Source organism: Rattus norvegicus, chromosome 18 (genome assembly GCF_036323735.1).
Source record: "Rattus norvegicus strain BN/NHsdMcwi chromosome 18, GRCr8, whole genome shotgun sequence".
In the NCBI taxonomy this organism is placed as follows: Eukaryota; Metazoa; Chordata; class Mammalia; order Rodentia; family Muridae; genus Rattus; species Rattus norvegicus.
Genome location: NC_086036.1, coordinates 12,318,990 through 12,333,521, shown reverse-complemented (window position 1 = coordinate 12,333,521; position 14,532 = coordinate 12,318,990).

The window sequence follows — 14,532 nt, the reverse complement described above, 5'->3', positions numbered from 1 at the left end:
GGGTCAGTCCATGTATAGTCTTTAGGTAGTGGCTTAGTCCCTGGAAGCTCTGGTTGCTTGGCATTGTTGTACTTTTGGGGTCTCGAGCCCCTTCAAGCTCTTCCAGTTCTTTCTCTGATTCCTTCAACAGGGGACCTATTCTCAGTTCAGTGGTTTGCTGCTGGCATTCGCCTCTGTATTTGCTGTATTCTGGCTGTGTCTCTCAGGAGCGATCTACATCCGGCTCCTGTCGGTCTGCACTTCTTTGCTTCATCCATCTTGCCTAATTGGGTGGCTGTATATGTATGGGCCACATGTGGGGCAGGCTCTGAATGGGTGTTCCTTCAGTCTCTGTTTTAATCTTTGCCTCTCCCTTCCCTGCCAAGGGTATTCTTTTTCCTCATTTAAAGAAGGAGTGAAGCATTCACATTTTGATCATCCGTCTTGAGTTTCCTTTGTTCTAGGGATCTAGGGTAATTCAAGCATTTGGGCTAATAGCCACTTATCAATGAGTGCATACCATGTATGTCTTTCTGTGATTGGGTTAGCTCACTCAGGATGATATTTTCCAGTTCCAACCATTTGCCTACGAATTTCATAAAGTCGTTGTTTTTGATAGCTGAGTAATATTCCATTGTGTAGATGTACCACATTTTCTGTATCCATTCCTCTGTTGAAGGGCATCTGGGTTCTTTCCAGCTTCTGGCTATTATAAATAAGGCTGCGATGAACATAGTGGAGCACGTGTCTCTTTTATATGTTGAGGCATCTTTTGGGTATATGCCCAAGAGAGGTATAGCTGGATCATCAGGCAGTTCAATGTCCAATTTTCTGAGGAACCTCCAGACTGATTTCCAGAATGGTTTTACCAGTCTGCAATCCCACCAACAATGGAGGAGTGTTCCTCTTTCTCCACATCCTCGCCAGCATCTGCTGTCACCTGAGTTTTTGATCTTAGCCAATCGCACTGGTGTGAGGTGAAATCTCAGGGTTGTTTTGATTTGCATTTCCCTTATGACTAAAGATGTTGAACATTTCTTTAGGTGTTTCTCAGCCATTCGGCATTCCTCAGCTGTGAATTCTTTGTTTAGCTCTGAACCCCATTTTTTAATAGGGTTATTTGTTTCCCTGCGGTCTAACTTCTTGAGGTCTTTGTATATTTTGGAAATAAGGCCTCTATCTGTTGTAGGATTGGTAAAGATCTTTTCCCAATCTGTTGGTTGCCGTTTTGTCCTAACCACAGTGTCCTTTGCCTTACAGAAGCTTTGCAGTTTTATGAGATCCCATTTGTCGATTCTTGATCTTAGAGCATAAGCCATTGGTGTTTTGTTCAGGAAATTTTTTCCAGTGCCCATGTGTTCCAGATGCTTCCCTAGTTTTTCTTCTATTAGTTTGAGTGTGTCTGGTTTGATGTGGAGGTCCTTGATCCACTTGGACTTAAGCTTTGTACAGGGTGATAAGGATGGATCGATCTGCATTCTTCTACATGTTGCCCTCCAGTTGAACCAGCACCATTTGCTGAAAATACTATCTTTTTTCCATTGGATGGTTTTGGCTCCTTTGTCAAAAATCAAGTGACCATAGGTGTGTGGGTTCATTTCTGGGTCTTCAATTCTATTCCATTGGTCTATCTGTCTGTCTCTGTACCAATACCATGCAGTTTTTATCACTATTGCTCTGTAATACTGCTTGAGTTCAGGGATAGTGATTCCCCCTGAAGTCCTTTTATTGTTGAGGATAGCTTTAGCTATCCTGGGTTTTTTGTTATTCCAGATGAATTTGCAAATTGTTCTGTCTAACTCTTTGAAGAATTGGATTGGTATTTTGATGGGGATTGCATTGAATCTGTAGATTGCTTTTGGTAAGATGGCCATTTTTACCATATTAATCCTGCCAATCCATGAGCATGGGAGATCTTTCCATCTTCTGAGGTCTTCTTCAATTTCTTTCCTCAGTGTCTTGAAGTTCTTATTGTACAGATCTTTTACTTGCTTGGTTAAAGTCACACCGAGGTACTTTATATTATTTGGGTCTATTATGAAGGGTGTCGTTTCCCTAATTTCTTTCTCGGCTTGTTTCTCTTTTGTATAGAGGAAGGCAACTGATTTATTTGAGTTAATTTTATACCCAGCCACTTTGCTGAAGTTGTTTATCAGCTTTAGTAGTTCTCTGGTGGAACTTTTGGGATCACTTAAATATACTATCATGTCATCTGCAAATAGTGATATTTTGACCTCTTCTTTTCCGATCTGTATCCCTTTGATCTCCTTTTGTTGTCTGATTGCTCTGGCTAGAACTTCAAGAACTATATTGAATAAGTAGGGAGAGAGTGGGCAGCCTTGTCTAGTCCCTGATTTTAGTGGGATTGCTTCAAGTTTCTCTCCATTTAGTTTAATGTTAGCAACTGGTTTGCTGTATATGGCTTTTACTATGTTTAGGTATGGGCCTTGAATTCCTATTCTTTCCAGGACTTTTATCATGAAGGGGTGTTGAATTTTGTCAAATGCTTTCTCAGCATCTAATGAAATGATCATGTGGTTCTGTTCTTTCAGTTTGTTTATATAATGGATCACGTTGATGGTTTTCCGTATATTAAACCATCCCTGCATGCCTGGGATGAAGCCTACTTGATCATGGTGGATGATTGTTTTGATGTGCTCTTGAATTCGGTTTGCCAGAATTTTATTGAGTATTTTTGCGTCGATATTCATAAGGGAAATTGGTCTGAAGTTCTCTTTCTTTGTTGTGTCTTTGTGTGGTTTAGGTATAAGAGTAATTGTGGCTTCATAGAAGGAATTCGGTAGGGCTCCATCTGTTTCAATTTTGTGGAATAGTTTGGATAATATTGGTATGAGGTCTTCTATGAAGGTTTGATAGAATTCTGCACTAAACCCGTCTGGACCTGGGCTCTTTTTGGTTGGGAGACCTTTAATGACTGCTTCTATTTCCTTAGGAGTTATGGGGTTGTTTAACTGGTTTATCTGTTCCTGATTTAACTTCGATACCTGGTATCTGTCTAGGAAATTGTCCATTTCCTGAAGATTTTCAAATTTTGTTGAATATAGGTTTTTATAGTAAGATCTGATGATTTTTTGAATTTCCTCCGAATCTGTAGTTATGTCTCCCTTTTCATTTCTGATTTTGTTAATTTGGACACACTCTCTGTGTCCTCTCATTAGTCTGGCTAAGGGTTTATCTATCTTGTTGATTTTCTCAAAGAACCAACTTTTGGTTCTGTTGATTCTTTCTATGGTCCTTTTTGTTTCTACTTGGTTGATTTCAGCTCTGAGTTTGATTATTTCCTGCCTTCTACTCCTCCTGGGTGTATTTGCTTCTTTTTGTTCTAGAGCTTTTAGGTGTGCTGTCAAGCTGCTGACATATGCTCTTTCCTGTTTCTTTCTGCAGGCACTCAGCGCTATGAGTTTTCCTCTTAGCACAGCTTTCATTGTGTCCCATAAGTTTGAGTATGTTGTATCTTCATTTTCATTAAATTCTAAAAAGTTTTTAATTTCTTTCTTTATTTCTTCCTTGACCAGGTTATCATTGAGTAGAGCATTGTTCAATTTCCACGTATATGTGGGCATTCTTCCCTTATTGTTATTGAAGACCAGTTTTAGGCCGTGGTGGTCCGATAGCACGCATGGGATTATTTCTATCTTTCTGTACCTGTTGAGGCCCGTTTTTTGACCAATTATATGGTCAATTTTGGAGAAAGTACCATGAGGAGCTGAGAAGAAGGTATATCCTTTTGCTTTAGGATAGAATGTTCTATAAATATCCGTTAAGTCCATTTGGCTCATGACTTCTCTTAGTCTGTCTACATCACTGTTTAATTTCTGTTTCCATGATCTGTCCATTGATGAGAGTGGGGTGTTGAAATCTCCCACTATTATTGTGTGAGGTGCAATGTGTATTTTGAGCTTTAGTAAGGTTTCTTTTACATATGTAGGTGCCCTTGTATTTGGGGCATAGATATTTAGGATTGAGAGTTCATCTTGGTTGATTTTTCCTTTGATGAATATGAAGTGTCCTTCCTTATCTTTTTTGATGACTTTTAGTTGGAAATTGATTTTATTTGATATTAGAATGGCTACTCCAGCTTGCTTCTTTTGACCATTTGCTTGGAAAGTTGTTTTCCAGCCTTTCACTCTGAGGTAGTGTCTGTCTTTGTCTCTGAGGTGTGTTTCCTGTAGGCAGCAGAATGCAGGGTCCTCGTTGCGTATCCAGTTTGTTAATCTATGTCTTTTTATTGGGGAGTTGAGGCCATTGATATTGAGAGATATTAAGGAATAGTGATTATTGCTTCCCGTTATATTCATATTTGATGTGAGGTTATGTTTGTGTGCTTTCATTCTCTTTGTTTTGTTGCCAAGACGATTAGTTTCTTGCTTCTTCTAGGGTATAGCTTGCCTCCTTATGTTGGGCTTTACCATTTATTATCCTTTGTAGTGCTGGATTTGTAGAAAGATATTGTGTAAATTTGGTTTTGTCATGGAATATCTTGGTTTCTCCATCAATGTTAATTGAGAGTTTTGCTGGATACAGTAATCTGGGCTGGCATTTGTGTTCTCTTAGGGTCTGTATAACATCAGTCCAGGATCTTCTGGCCTTCATAGTTTCTGGCGAGAAGTCTGGTGTGATTCTGATAGGTCTCCCTTTATATGTTACTTGACCTTTTTCCCTTACTGCTTTTAATATTCTTTCTTTATTTTGTGCGTTTGGTGTTTTGACAATTATGTGACGGGAGGTGTTTCTTTTCTGGTCCAATCTATTTGGAGTTCTGTAGGCTTCCTGTATGTCTATGGGTATCTCTTTTTTTAGGTTAGGGAAGTTTTCTTCTATGATTTTGTTGAAGATATTTACTGGTCCTTTGAGCTGGGAGTCTTCACTCTCTTCTATACCTATTATCCTTAGGTTTGATCTTCTCATTGAGTCCTGGATTTCCTGTATGTTTTGGACCAGTAGCTTTTTCCGCTTTACATTATCTTTGACAGTTGAGTCAATGATTTCTATGGAATCTTCTGCTCCTGAGATTCTCTCTTCCATCTCTTGTATTCTGTTGGTGAAGCTTGTATCTACAGCTCCTTGTCTCTTCTTTTGGTTTTCTATATCCAGGGTTGTTTCCATGTGTTCTTTCTTGATTGCTTCTATTTCCATTTTTAATTCCTTCAACTGTTTGATTGTGTTTTCCTGGAATTCTTTCAGGGATTTTTGCGATTCCTCTCTATAGGCTTTTACTTGTTTATTAATGTTTTCCTGTGCTTCCCTAAGTGTGTTCAGGTCTTTCCTGAAGTCCTCCAGCATCATGATCAAATATGATTTTGAAACTAGATCTTGCTTTTCTGGTGTGTTTGGATATTCCATGTTTGTTTTGGTGGGAGAATTGGGCTCCGATGATGGCATGTAGTCTTGGTTTCTGTTGCTTGGGTTCCTGCGCTTGCCTCTCGCCATCAGATTATCTCTAGTGCTACTTTGTTCTGCTATTTCTGACAGTGGCTAGACTGTCCTATAAGCCTGTGTGTCAGGAGTGCTGTAGACCTGTTTTCCTCTCTTTCAGTCAGTTATGGGGACAGAGTGTTCTGCTTTCGGGCGTGTAGTTTTTCCTCTCTACAGGTCTTCAGCTGTTCCTGTGGGCCTGTGTCTTGAGTTCACCAGGCAGCTTTCTTGCAGCAGAAAATTTGGTCTTACCTGTGGTCCCGAGGCTCAGGTTTGCTCGTGGGGTGCTGTCCAGGGGCTCTCTGCAGCGGCAGCAACCAGGAAGACCTGTGCCGCCCCTTCCGGGAGCTTCAGTGCACCAGGGTTCCAGATGGTCTTTGGCTTTTTCCTCTGGCGTCCGAGATGTGTGTGCAGGGAGCAGTCTCTTCTGGTTTCCCAGGCCTGTCTGCCTCTCTGAAGGTTCAGCTCTCCCTCCCACGGGATTTGGGTGCAGAGAACTGTTTATCCGGTCTGTTTCCTTCAGGGTCCGGCGGTGTCTCCGGCAGGGGTCCTGCCGCTCCTGGGCCCTCCCCCACGGGAGCCCAGAGGCCTTATACAGTTTCCTCTTGGGCCAGGGATGTGGGCAGGGGTGAGCAGTGTTGGTGGTCTCTTCAGCTCTGCAGCCTCAGGAGTGCCCACCTGACCAGGCGGTTGGGTCTCTCTCTCACCGGGTCTGGGAGCAGAGAGCTGCTGCGGGCCGGGATCCGCGGGTGTGGGACTTCCGGTAAACACAGAACGTGCCCGGTTCTAGAGAAATTCTGCTTCCGTGTGTCCCAAGCTCACCAGGCAGCTTTCTTGCAGCAGAAAATTTGGTCTTACCTGTGGTCCCGAGGCTCAAGTTCGCTCGTGGGGTGCTGCCCAGGGGCTCTCTGCAGCGGCAGCAACCAGGAAGACCTGTGCCGCCCCTTCCGGGAGCTTCAGTGCACCAGGGTTCCAGATGGTCTTTGGCTTTTTCCTCTGGCGTCCGAGATGTGTGTGCAGGGAGCAGTCTCTTCTGGTTTCCCAGGCCTGTCTGCCTCTCTGAAGGTTTAGCTCTCCCTCCCACGGGATTTGGGTGCAGAGAACTGTTTATCCGGTCTGTTTCCTTCAGGGTCCGGCGGTGTCTGTGGCAGGGGTCCTGCCGCTCCTGGGCCCTCCCCCACGGGAGCCCAGAGGCCTTATACAGTTTCCTCTTGGGCCAGGGATGTGGGCAGGGGTGAGCAATGTTGGTGGTCTCTTCCGCTCTGCAGCCTCAGGAGTGCCCACCTGACCAGGCGGTTGGGTCTCTCTCTCACCGGGTCTGGGAGCAGAGAGCTGCTGCGGGCCGGGATCCGCGGGTGTGGGACCCAGAATTTCTTTTATTGTTGAAAATAGTTTTTGCTATCCTGGGTTTTTTGTTATTCCAAATAAATTTGCAAATTACTCTTTCTAATTCTATGAAAAATTGAGTTGGAATTTTGATGGGGATTGCATTGAATCTGTAGTTTGCTTTTGGCAAGATGGTCATTTTTACTATATTAATCCTGCCAATACATGAGCATGGGAGATCTTTCCATCTTCTGAGATCTTCGAATTTTTTTCTTCATAGACTTGAAATTCTTGTCATACAGATCTTTCACTTGCTTGGTTAGAGTCACCCCAAGGTATTTTATATTATTTGTGGCTATTGTGAAGGGTGTCACTTTTCTAATTTCTTTCTCAGCCTCTTGATCCTTTGAATAGAGGAAGGCTACTGATTTGTTGGAGTTAATTTTATAACCAACGACTTTGCTGAAGTTGTTTATCAGCTGTAGGAATTCTTTGGTGGAATTATTGGGGTCACTTAAGTTTATAGTATCATATCATCTGCAAATAGTGATATTTGACTTCTTTCTTTCCAATTTGTATCCCTTTGATCTCCTTTTGTTGTCTGATTGCTCTGGCTAGGACTTCGAGAACTATATTGAATAAGTAGGGAGAGAGTGGGCAGCCTTGTCTAGTCACTGATTTTAGTGGGATTGCTTCAAGTTTCTCTCCATTTAATTTGATGTTGGCTACTGGTTTGTTGTATATGGCTTTTACTATGTTTAGGTATGGGCCTTGAATTCCTGATCTTTCCAAGACTTTTATCATGAAGGGGTGTTGAATTTTGTCAAATGCTTTCTCAGCATCTAATGAGATGATCATGTGTTCTTTTTTCCTTTGAGTTTGTTTATATATTGGATTATGTTGATAGATTTTCGTATATTGAACCATCCTTGCATCACTGGGATGAAGCCTACTTGATGATGATGAATGGTTGTTTTGATATGTTCTTAGATCTCGTTTTCAAGAATTTTATTGAGCATTTTTGCATCAATATTCATGAGAAAAATTGGTCTGAAGTTCTTTTGCTTTGTAGGGTCTTTGTGTGGATTAGCTATAAGCATAATTGTGGCTTCAAAGAACGAATTGGGTAGTGTTCCTTCTGTTTCTATTTTGTGGAATAGTTTTAAGAGTATTGGTATGAGGACTTCTTTGAAAGTCTGATAGAATTCTGCACTAAACCCATCTGGTCCTGGGCTTTTTATTTTGGTTGGGAGATTTTAATAACTTCTTCTATTTCTTTAGGGATTATGGGACTGTTTAGATGTTTATCTGATCCTGATTTAACTTTGTTACTTAGTATCTGTCTAGAAAATTGTCCATTTCATCCAGATTTTTTCAGTTTTGCTGAATATAGGCTTTTGTAGTAGGATCTGATTTTTTTTTGAATTTCCTCATTTTCTGTTGTTATGTCTCCCTTTTCATTCCTGATTTGGTTAATTTAGATACTGTCTCTCTGCCCTCTGGTTAATCTGGCTAAGGGTTTATCTATCTTGTTGATTTTCTCAAAGAACCAGCTCCTGGATTGTTGATTCTTTGTATAGCTTTTTCTGTTTCTACTTGGTTGATTTCAGCCCTGAGTTTGATTATTTCCTGATTTCTACTCTTCTTGGGTAAATTTGCTTCTTTTTGTCCTAGAGCTTTCAAGTGTGCTGTCAAGCTGCTAGTGTATGCTCTTTCCAATTTCTTTTGGGAGGCACTCAGAGCTATGAGTTTTCCTCTTAGTACTTATTTCATTTCATTGTGTCCCATAAGTTTGGGTATGTTGTGCCCTCATTTTCATTAAATTCTAAAAAGTTTTAAATTTCTTTCTTTATTTTTTCCTGGACCAAGATGTCATTGAGTAAAGCGTTGTTCAGCTTCCATGTATATGTGGGCTTTCTCTTGTTTTTGTTGTTATTGAAGACCAACCTTAGTCCATGGTGGTCTGATAGGATGCATGGGATTATTTCAATCTTTCTGTATCTGTTGAGCCCTGTTTTATGACCGATTACATGGTCAGTTTTTGAGACGGTACCATGAGGTTCTGAGAACAAAGTATATTCTTTTGTTTTAGGATGAAATGTTCAATAGATGTCTGTTAAATCCATTTGGTTCATAACTTCTGTTAGTTTCACTGTGTCTCTGTTTAGTTTCTGTTCCCATGATCTGTTCATTGATGAGAGTGGTCTGTTGAAGTCTCCCACTATTATTGTGTGTGGTGCAATGTATGCCTTGAGCTTTAGTAAAGTTTCTTCTATGAATGTGGGTGTCCTTGCATTTAGAACATGTTCAGAATTGAGAGTTCATCTTGGTAGATTTTTTCCTTTGATGAATATGAATTGTCCTTCTTTATCTTTTTTGATAACTTTTGTTGGTTGAAAGTCTCTTTGATATTAGAATGGCTACTCCAGCTTGTTTCTTCAGACCATTTGCTTGGAAAAATTTTCCCAGCCTTTTATTCTTAGGTAGTGTCTATCTTTGTCACTGAGTTGTATTTCCTGTGTGCATCAAAATATTGGGTCCTGTTTACGTATGCAGTCTGTTAGTCTATGTCTTTTTATTGGGGAATTGAGTCTATTGATGTTAAGAGATATTAAGGAATAGTGATTGTTGCTTCCTGTTATTTTTGTTGTTAGAGGTGGAATTATGTTTGTGTGGCTATCTTCTTTTGATTTTGTTGAGAGACGATTACTTTCTTGCTTTTTCTAGGTGTAGTTTCCCTCCTTGTGTTGGAGTTTTCCATCTATTATCTTTTGTAGGGCTGGATTTGTGGAAAGATATTGTGTAAATTTGGTTTTGTCATGGAATATCTTGGTTTCTCCATCTATGGTAATTGAGAGTTTTGCTGGATATAGTAGCCTGGGCTGGAATTTGTGTTCTTTTAATGTCTGTATGACATTTTTCCAGGATGTTCTAGTTTTCATAGTCTCTGGTGAGAAGTCTGGTGTAATTCTTATAGGTCTGCCTTTATCTGTTACTTGACCTTTTCCCCTTACTGCTTTTAATATTCTTTCTTTGTTTTGTGCATTTGGTGTTTTGACTATTATGTGATGAAAGGAGTTTCTTTACCAGTTCAGTCTATTTGAAATTCTTTAGGCTTCTGCTATATTCATTGGCATCTCTTTCTTTAGTTTAGGAAAGTTTTCTTCCATAATTTTGTTGAAGATATTTACTGGACCTTTATGTTGGGAATCTTCATTCTCTTCTATACCTATTATTCTATGGTTTGGTCTTTTCATTGGTCCTGGATTTCCTGGATGTTTTGGGTTAGGAGCTTTTTGCATTATGTATTTTCTTTGACTGTTGTGTCAATGTTTTTTATGGTATCTTCTGCCTCTAAGATTCTCTCTTCTCTCTCTCTGATGATTCTTGTCTATGACTCCTGATCTCTTTCCTAGCTTTTCTATCTCCAGGGTTATTTCCCCTTGTGATTTCTTTATTGTTTCTATTTCTATTTTAGATCCTGGATGGTTTTGTTCAATTCCTTTACCTGTTTGGTTGTGTTCTCCTGTAATTCTTTAAGGGATTTTTGTGTTTCCTCTTTAAGGGCTTCTACTTGTTTACTTGTGTTCTCCTGTATTTCTTTAAGGGAGTCATTTATGTCCATCTTAAAGTCCTTTATCATCATCATGAGATGTGATTTTAAATCCAAATCTTGCTGTGGTGGGAGAACTTGGTTCTGATGGTGCCAAGTAGTCTTGGCTACTGTATCCGGCAAAACTCTCATTTACTTGGTTCCTGTTGTTTAGGTTCTTGTGCTTGCCTCTCACCATCTGGTTATCTCTGATGTTAGCTGGTCTTGTTGTCTCTGACTGAAGACCAGCTCTCTCAGGGCATGTTTTGACCTGAGAACTGTGGGACCAGCCCCAGTTCTGGGCACAGATGGAGACTGGAAGGGTCCTGTCCTAGGCTGCCCTGTGGCTCCTACACCCTGTGTGCTCCCAGCAGGTCTCTCCTTTGACAGTCAGTGGAGAGAACATGGGATCCTACTTGTGAGCTTAGGAGGGAGACTGCTCCTGGCAGAGTAGCTCTCTGCATGCAGGTTTTATGTCCTGTTTCATTTTCTTTAACCTGTGAGAAGAGCACCTCATCTTAAGAAGGGTGTTCTATATTTGATGACATTATCATTATTAAATGAATACTCTGGGATTTCACAAATCCACTGTTATGTATTAAATGTATTATAAGCTTTAGGTGTGGCATCATTTATATTCTAATTACAATGTGTTTATTGCTTAACTAATTCAGTGTGTGTGTGTGTGTGTGTGTGTGTGTGTGTGTGTGTGTGTGTGTTCATGCACATGCTAGGGTACATTCATGAAAGTTTGGAAACCATTTATTGGAGAAAGTGGGTCCTAGAGATGAAACTCAGGTCATCAGGCTTGATTGGTGGCAGGAGCCTTTATCTGCTGGGCCATCTTGAGGCCCCTGACCTATTCCTTTCAAACCAGTAAGAGTGAATAATACCTGGGCTATATTCTGGCTCTCAACACTCCCTGACCTGTGTCAGATTACATCCCAGCCCTGGATCCTCACAGACATAAAACTCTGTCTGCCATTCTTGTTTCAAATGATAAAAAATTCATCTCTAATTTGAAGTGTCAAGGTAGGTAGTCCACCTGACTGTACCCAGACTCTCACTTCCATCAACAGAGGGTATTCAGAAAGCAGAAAACTAACCATGTAAGACTGAACCCCCAGTGAACTAGACTGGTGGGGGGAGGGCGGCAATGGGGGGAGGGTTGGGAGGGGAACACCCATAAGGAAGGGGAGGGGGGAGGGGGATGTTTGCCCGGATACCGGGAAAGGGAATAACACTCGAAATGTATATAAGAAATACTCAAGTTAATAAAAAAAAAAAAAAAAAAACCTAACCATGTATCTTGTCCTTGGCTCACACACGAGGACAGCCACAGGAGCATGTGGGATTACCCAGGGGTGCAATTCTCACGAAAACAGAGATACATCCCAAAGCTTCAGAGAGATAGCAGGCCTGGGCTGTGCCAGCATAAAACCATTGCTTTCCTCTGGCAAATATTGGGTTTCTATAAAGCCCTCCTCTACTTTCCTTACTGCCTCAGTGTGTGTGTGTGTGTGTGTGTGTGTGTGTGTGTGTGTGTGTGTGTGTGTGTGTGAGAGAGAGAGAGAGAGAGAGAGAGAGAGAGAGAGAGAGAGAGAGAGAGCCAGACCTTGAGCACACCAGGCAACACCAGGCAAACATGCAGCCAGGAGCTACAGCTCCAATGTGTCTTCTCCTTGGTTCCCAGTGCCCTGCTTCACAAGGCAGGCTATTCCCCTGCAGTTCTGAATGCCGACCTCTCACTCACTGACTTTATACACACAACCTGTTACTTAGCAACTTCTGCCAAACCTGAGACCCTCTGACCAACCTTTCTTGCTAAAATGAGAGAAAATAAATTGAAGAGACTTTTTACCACTAAAGAGATAACGTTTATTCAATAATAGGTTTTTTACAGATTTAGGGGTTAGAACAGATACCTCTTTAAAGGTTTTATTTTGGGAAGTTCTCACCCAGTACTGTAATACTGGTCTGGAAATAACGCATGAGGTCATCTGGTCACCAGCCCTTTACTTCCCATGTAAGATGACTATTTTTAGGCAAGTGTGTGAGCTCACGGCCCCTACTTCTGTTAAAGTAACAATAAAGACAGTAACCATGCTTTTTTGGCTACTTTATTGGGTTCTTATATCTACCACCTTTCTCTATCCCAATCCCTTCCAACTCCCCAACACTAGGTTGGAGAGGATAGTGAGAGGGAAAAGAGGGCATTAAATCTCTTTAGACTACTTCCTTCTGACTAGAGGTGTTGAGTTTCTAGGGCGAGTCCAATCTTCCTGGCCAGGATATCTGCAACCAATAACCAGAAAAGGCAGCAAAGCAGCAGACCCGCAAACACAACCGCAGGGACCAGGAACAGCAGCTTTAAATCCTCTCAGGACCCTCTCCCAGGATTCCAAACCTAAACTCCCTGGAGCTGGCAGAATCACACCCCTGCAAGAGCACGAGACGAATCAGTCAGCTGCCGCGGACAGTCTGAAGCTGCCGCATATCCCTGCTCTCCATTTTAATCCTGGGATTAAAATGAAAGTATATTCACAGAACATAACTGGGTTTTAAAATAAACCAAATTTCTCACTACAGATGACTATTAAGGAAAAACTTCTTGTGGTCAGGAGAATAGTCCCTGGTCTGGGAAAGCAGGCCCACCTTAAGGCATGCCAAAGAGATAGGCAGAATAAATTTTCTTTTCATGAGATGCTATACTTTCCCTCTCAGCGATCACACCCTCCCCCAGTAGTCCGCAGGAGCTACCATGAAGTTTGAGGTTTGACTGAGTCGTCCCATCTTTCTGAGGCTTGAGCTTGAGTCAAAGGCACGATTTTCCCTTTCTCTGCCTTTTTCTTGATACTTTGGGTTTCCTGTGTAACGTGTAATTATTAAAAAAACAATCCACACTATCTCAGATTAGGCATTGGTGGTATTGGGCTGGGAAAAATCGGAGACCAAGACCACGTGTTTCTCTGAACCAATGCCTCTCCCACAAACACTGGCTCTGCCTCTCCAGGGCTCCGAGGTCAAGATTGCTCCAAACCTCTCCACACTCCCGATTTTCGCAGTTAGCTGGGGGCACACTCTCGCCAGCGCGCGCCCCACTGCGGTTACCTCTCCCCGGAGCCCACCTGAGTCTCTGCGAATGTAAAACACCAGTCAATCTTAGTTTAGAATCAACCTCTGGGAGTGGACTCTATCGTCCTAAACCATCACTATTCTATGTTAGAAATCTTCCGGTGGTGGAATTGGCCACCAGATCTAAGGGTCCCTGGTCTACATTTTGCCTGCTTTCACTCCGGCATCACCGTCCCTTCCTGCCTTCCCTCTTCCTCTCTCAGACCCAGAAGGCCTATCCCTCCTTGCCCAGCAATTGGCTTCTTGTCGTCTTTATTATCCAATCAATTAATTAGGGGGAAATTCCGCTACATCTGTGACTCTCTCAAGCTTCCTTCCTGTTGTGTGGTGGTTAGTTCACCATGTGTCTGACCGCGTGGCTTTTTCCTCTTGGTTCCTTGGACTCACAGCTTACCTGCTGTGCGCGTTTAACTTTTGAACTCGAGTACAATTGTCCTTGAGCGTCTGTTTGAGTCAATTCTTAATTTTTTTTTGTCAGCGAAACTAAGAACCCCCAAGAAGGGACCCCGATTTCTCCTTTATCATTTCTACTAATGATTGTTGTCTGAGTAAAGACAACAATAGATGTTTCAGCCTCATTCAGAAGTTTTCCTTGGGCTAGAGTTTTAGGACCTTGCCTAGCACACTCAAGGCCCGGAACCACCCCCAAAGCATATATTGTTTTTCCTGGTCTAAGATGGGAAACGATTTCAACTTTCTAGACTTCAAACTATTACTGTATTGAAAATGTTTTCAGTTAGGTCCGGGAAATAGAGCCCATCTGTAATCTCATCGCTCCCTACAAGATAGGAGGCAAAGAAAAGAGAGCTGTCCAGAGGTCTGAGGGCCAGTTAGCCTGCAGTACAGCAGTGAGGGGGTGGGGGTCTGGGTCAGCCGAAGGTGAGAACGGAGTCTCTGAAGTTACCTCCGTAAGAGTGAACTGCTAGGTTCTAGCCTCTGCCCCACCTCTTCTCACAGATGCTGACAAGCACCCTCCTGGGAAGATTGTCCAGTTAACAGACTTGCTGGTACCATGACGTCTCACCTGGGAATCAACTTTCTATCAAAGGGGTACCACAACTTGC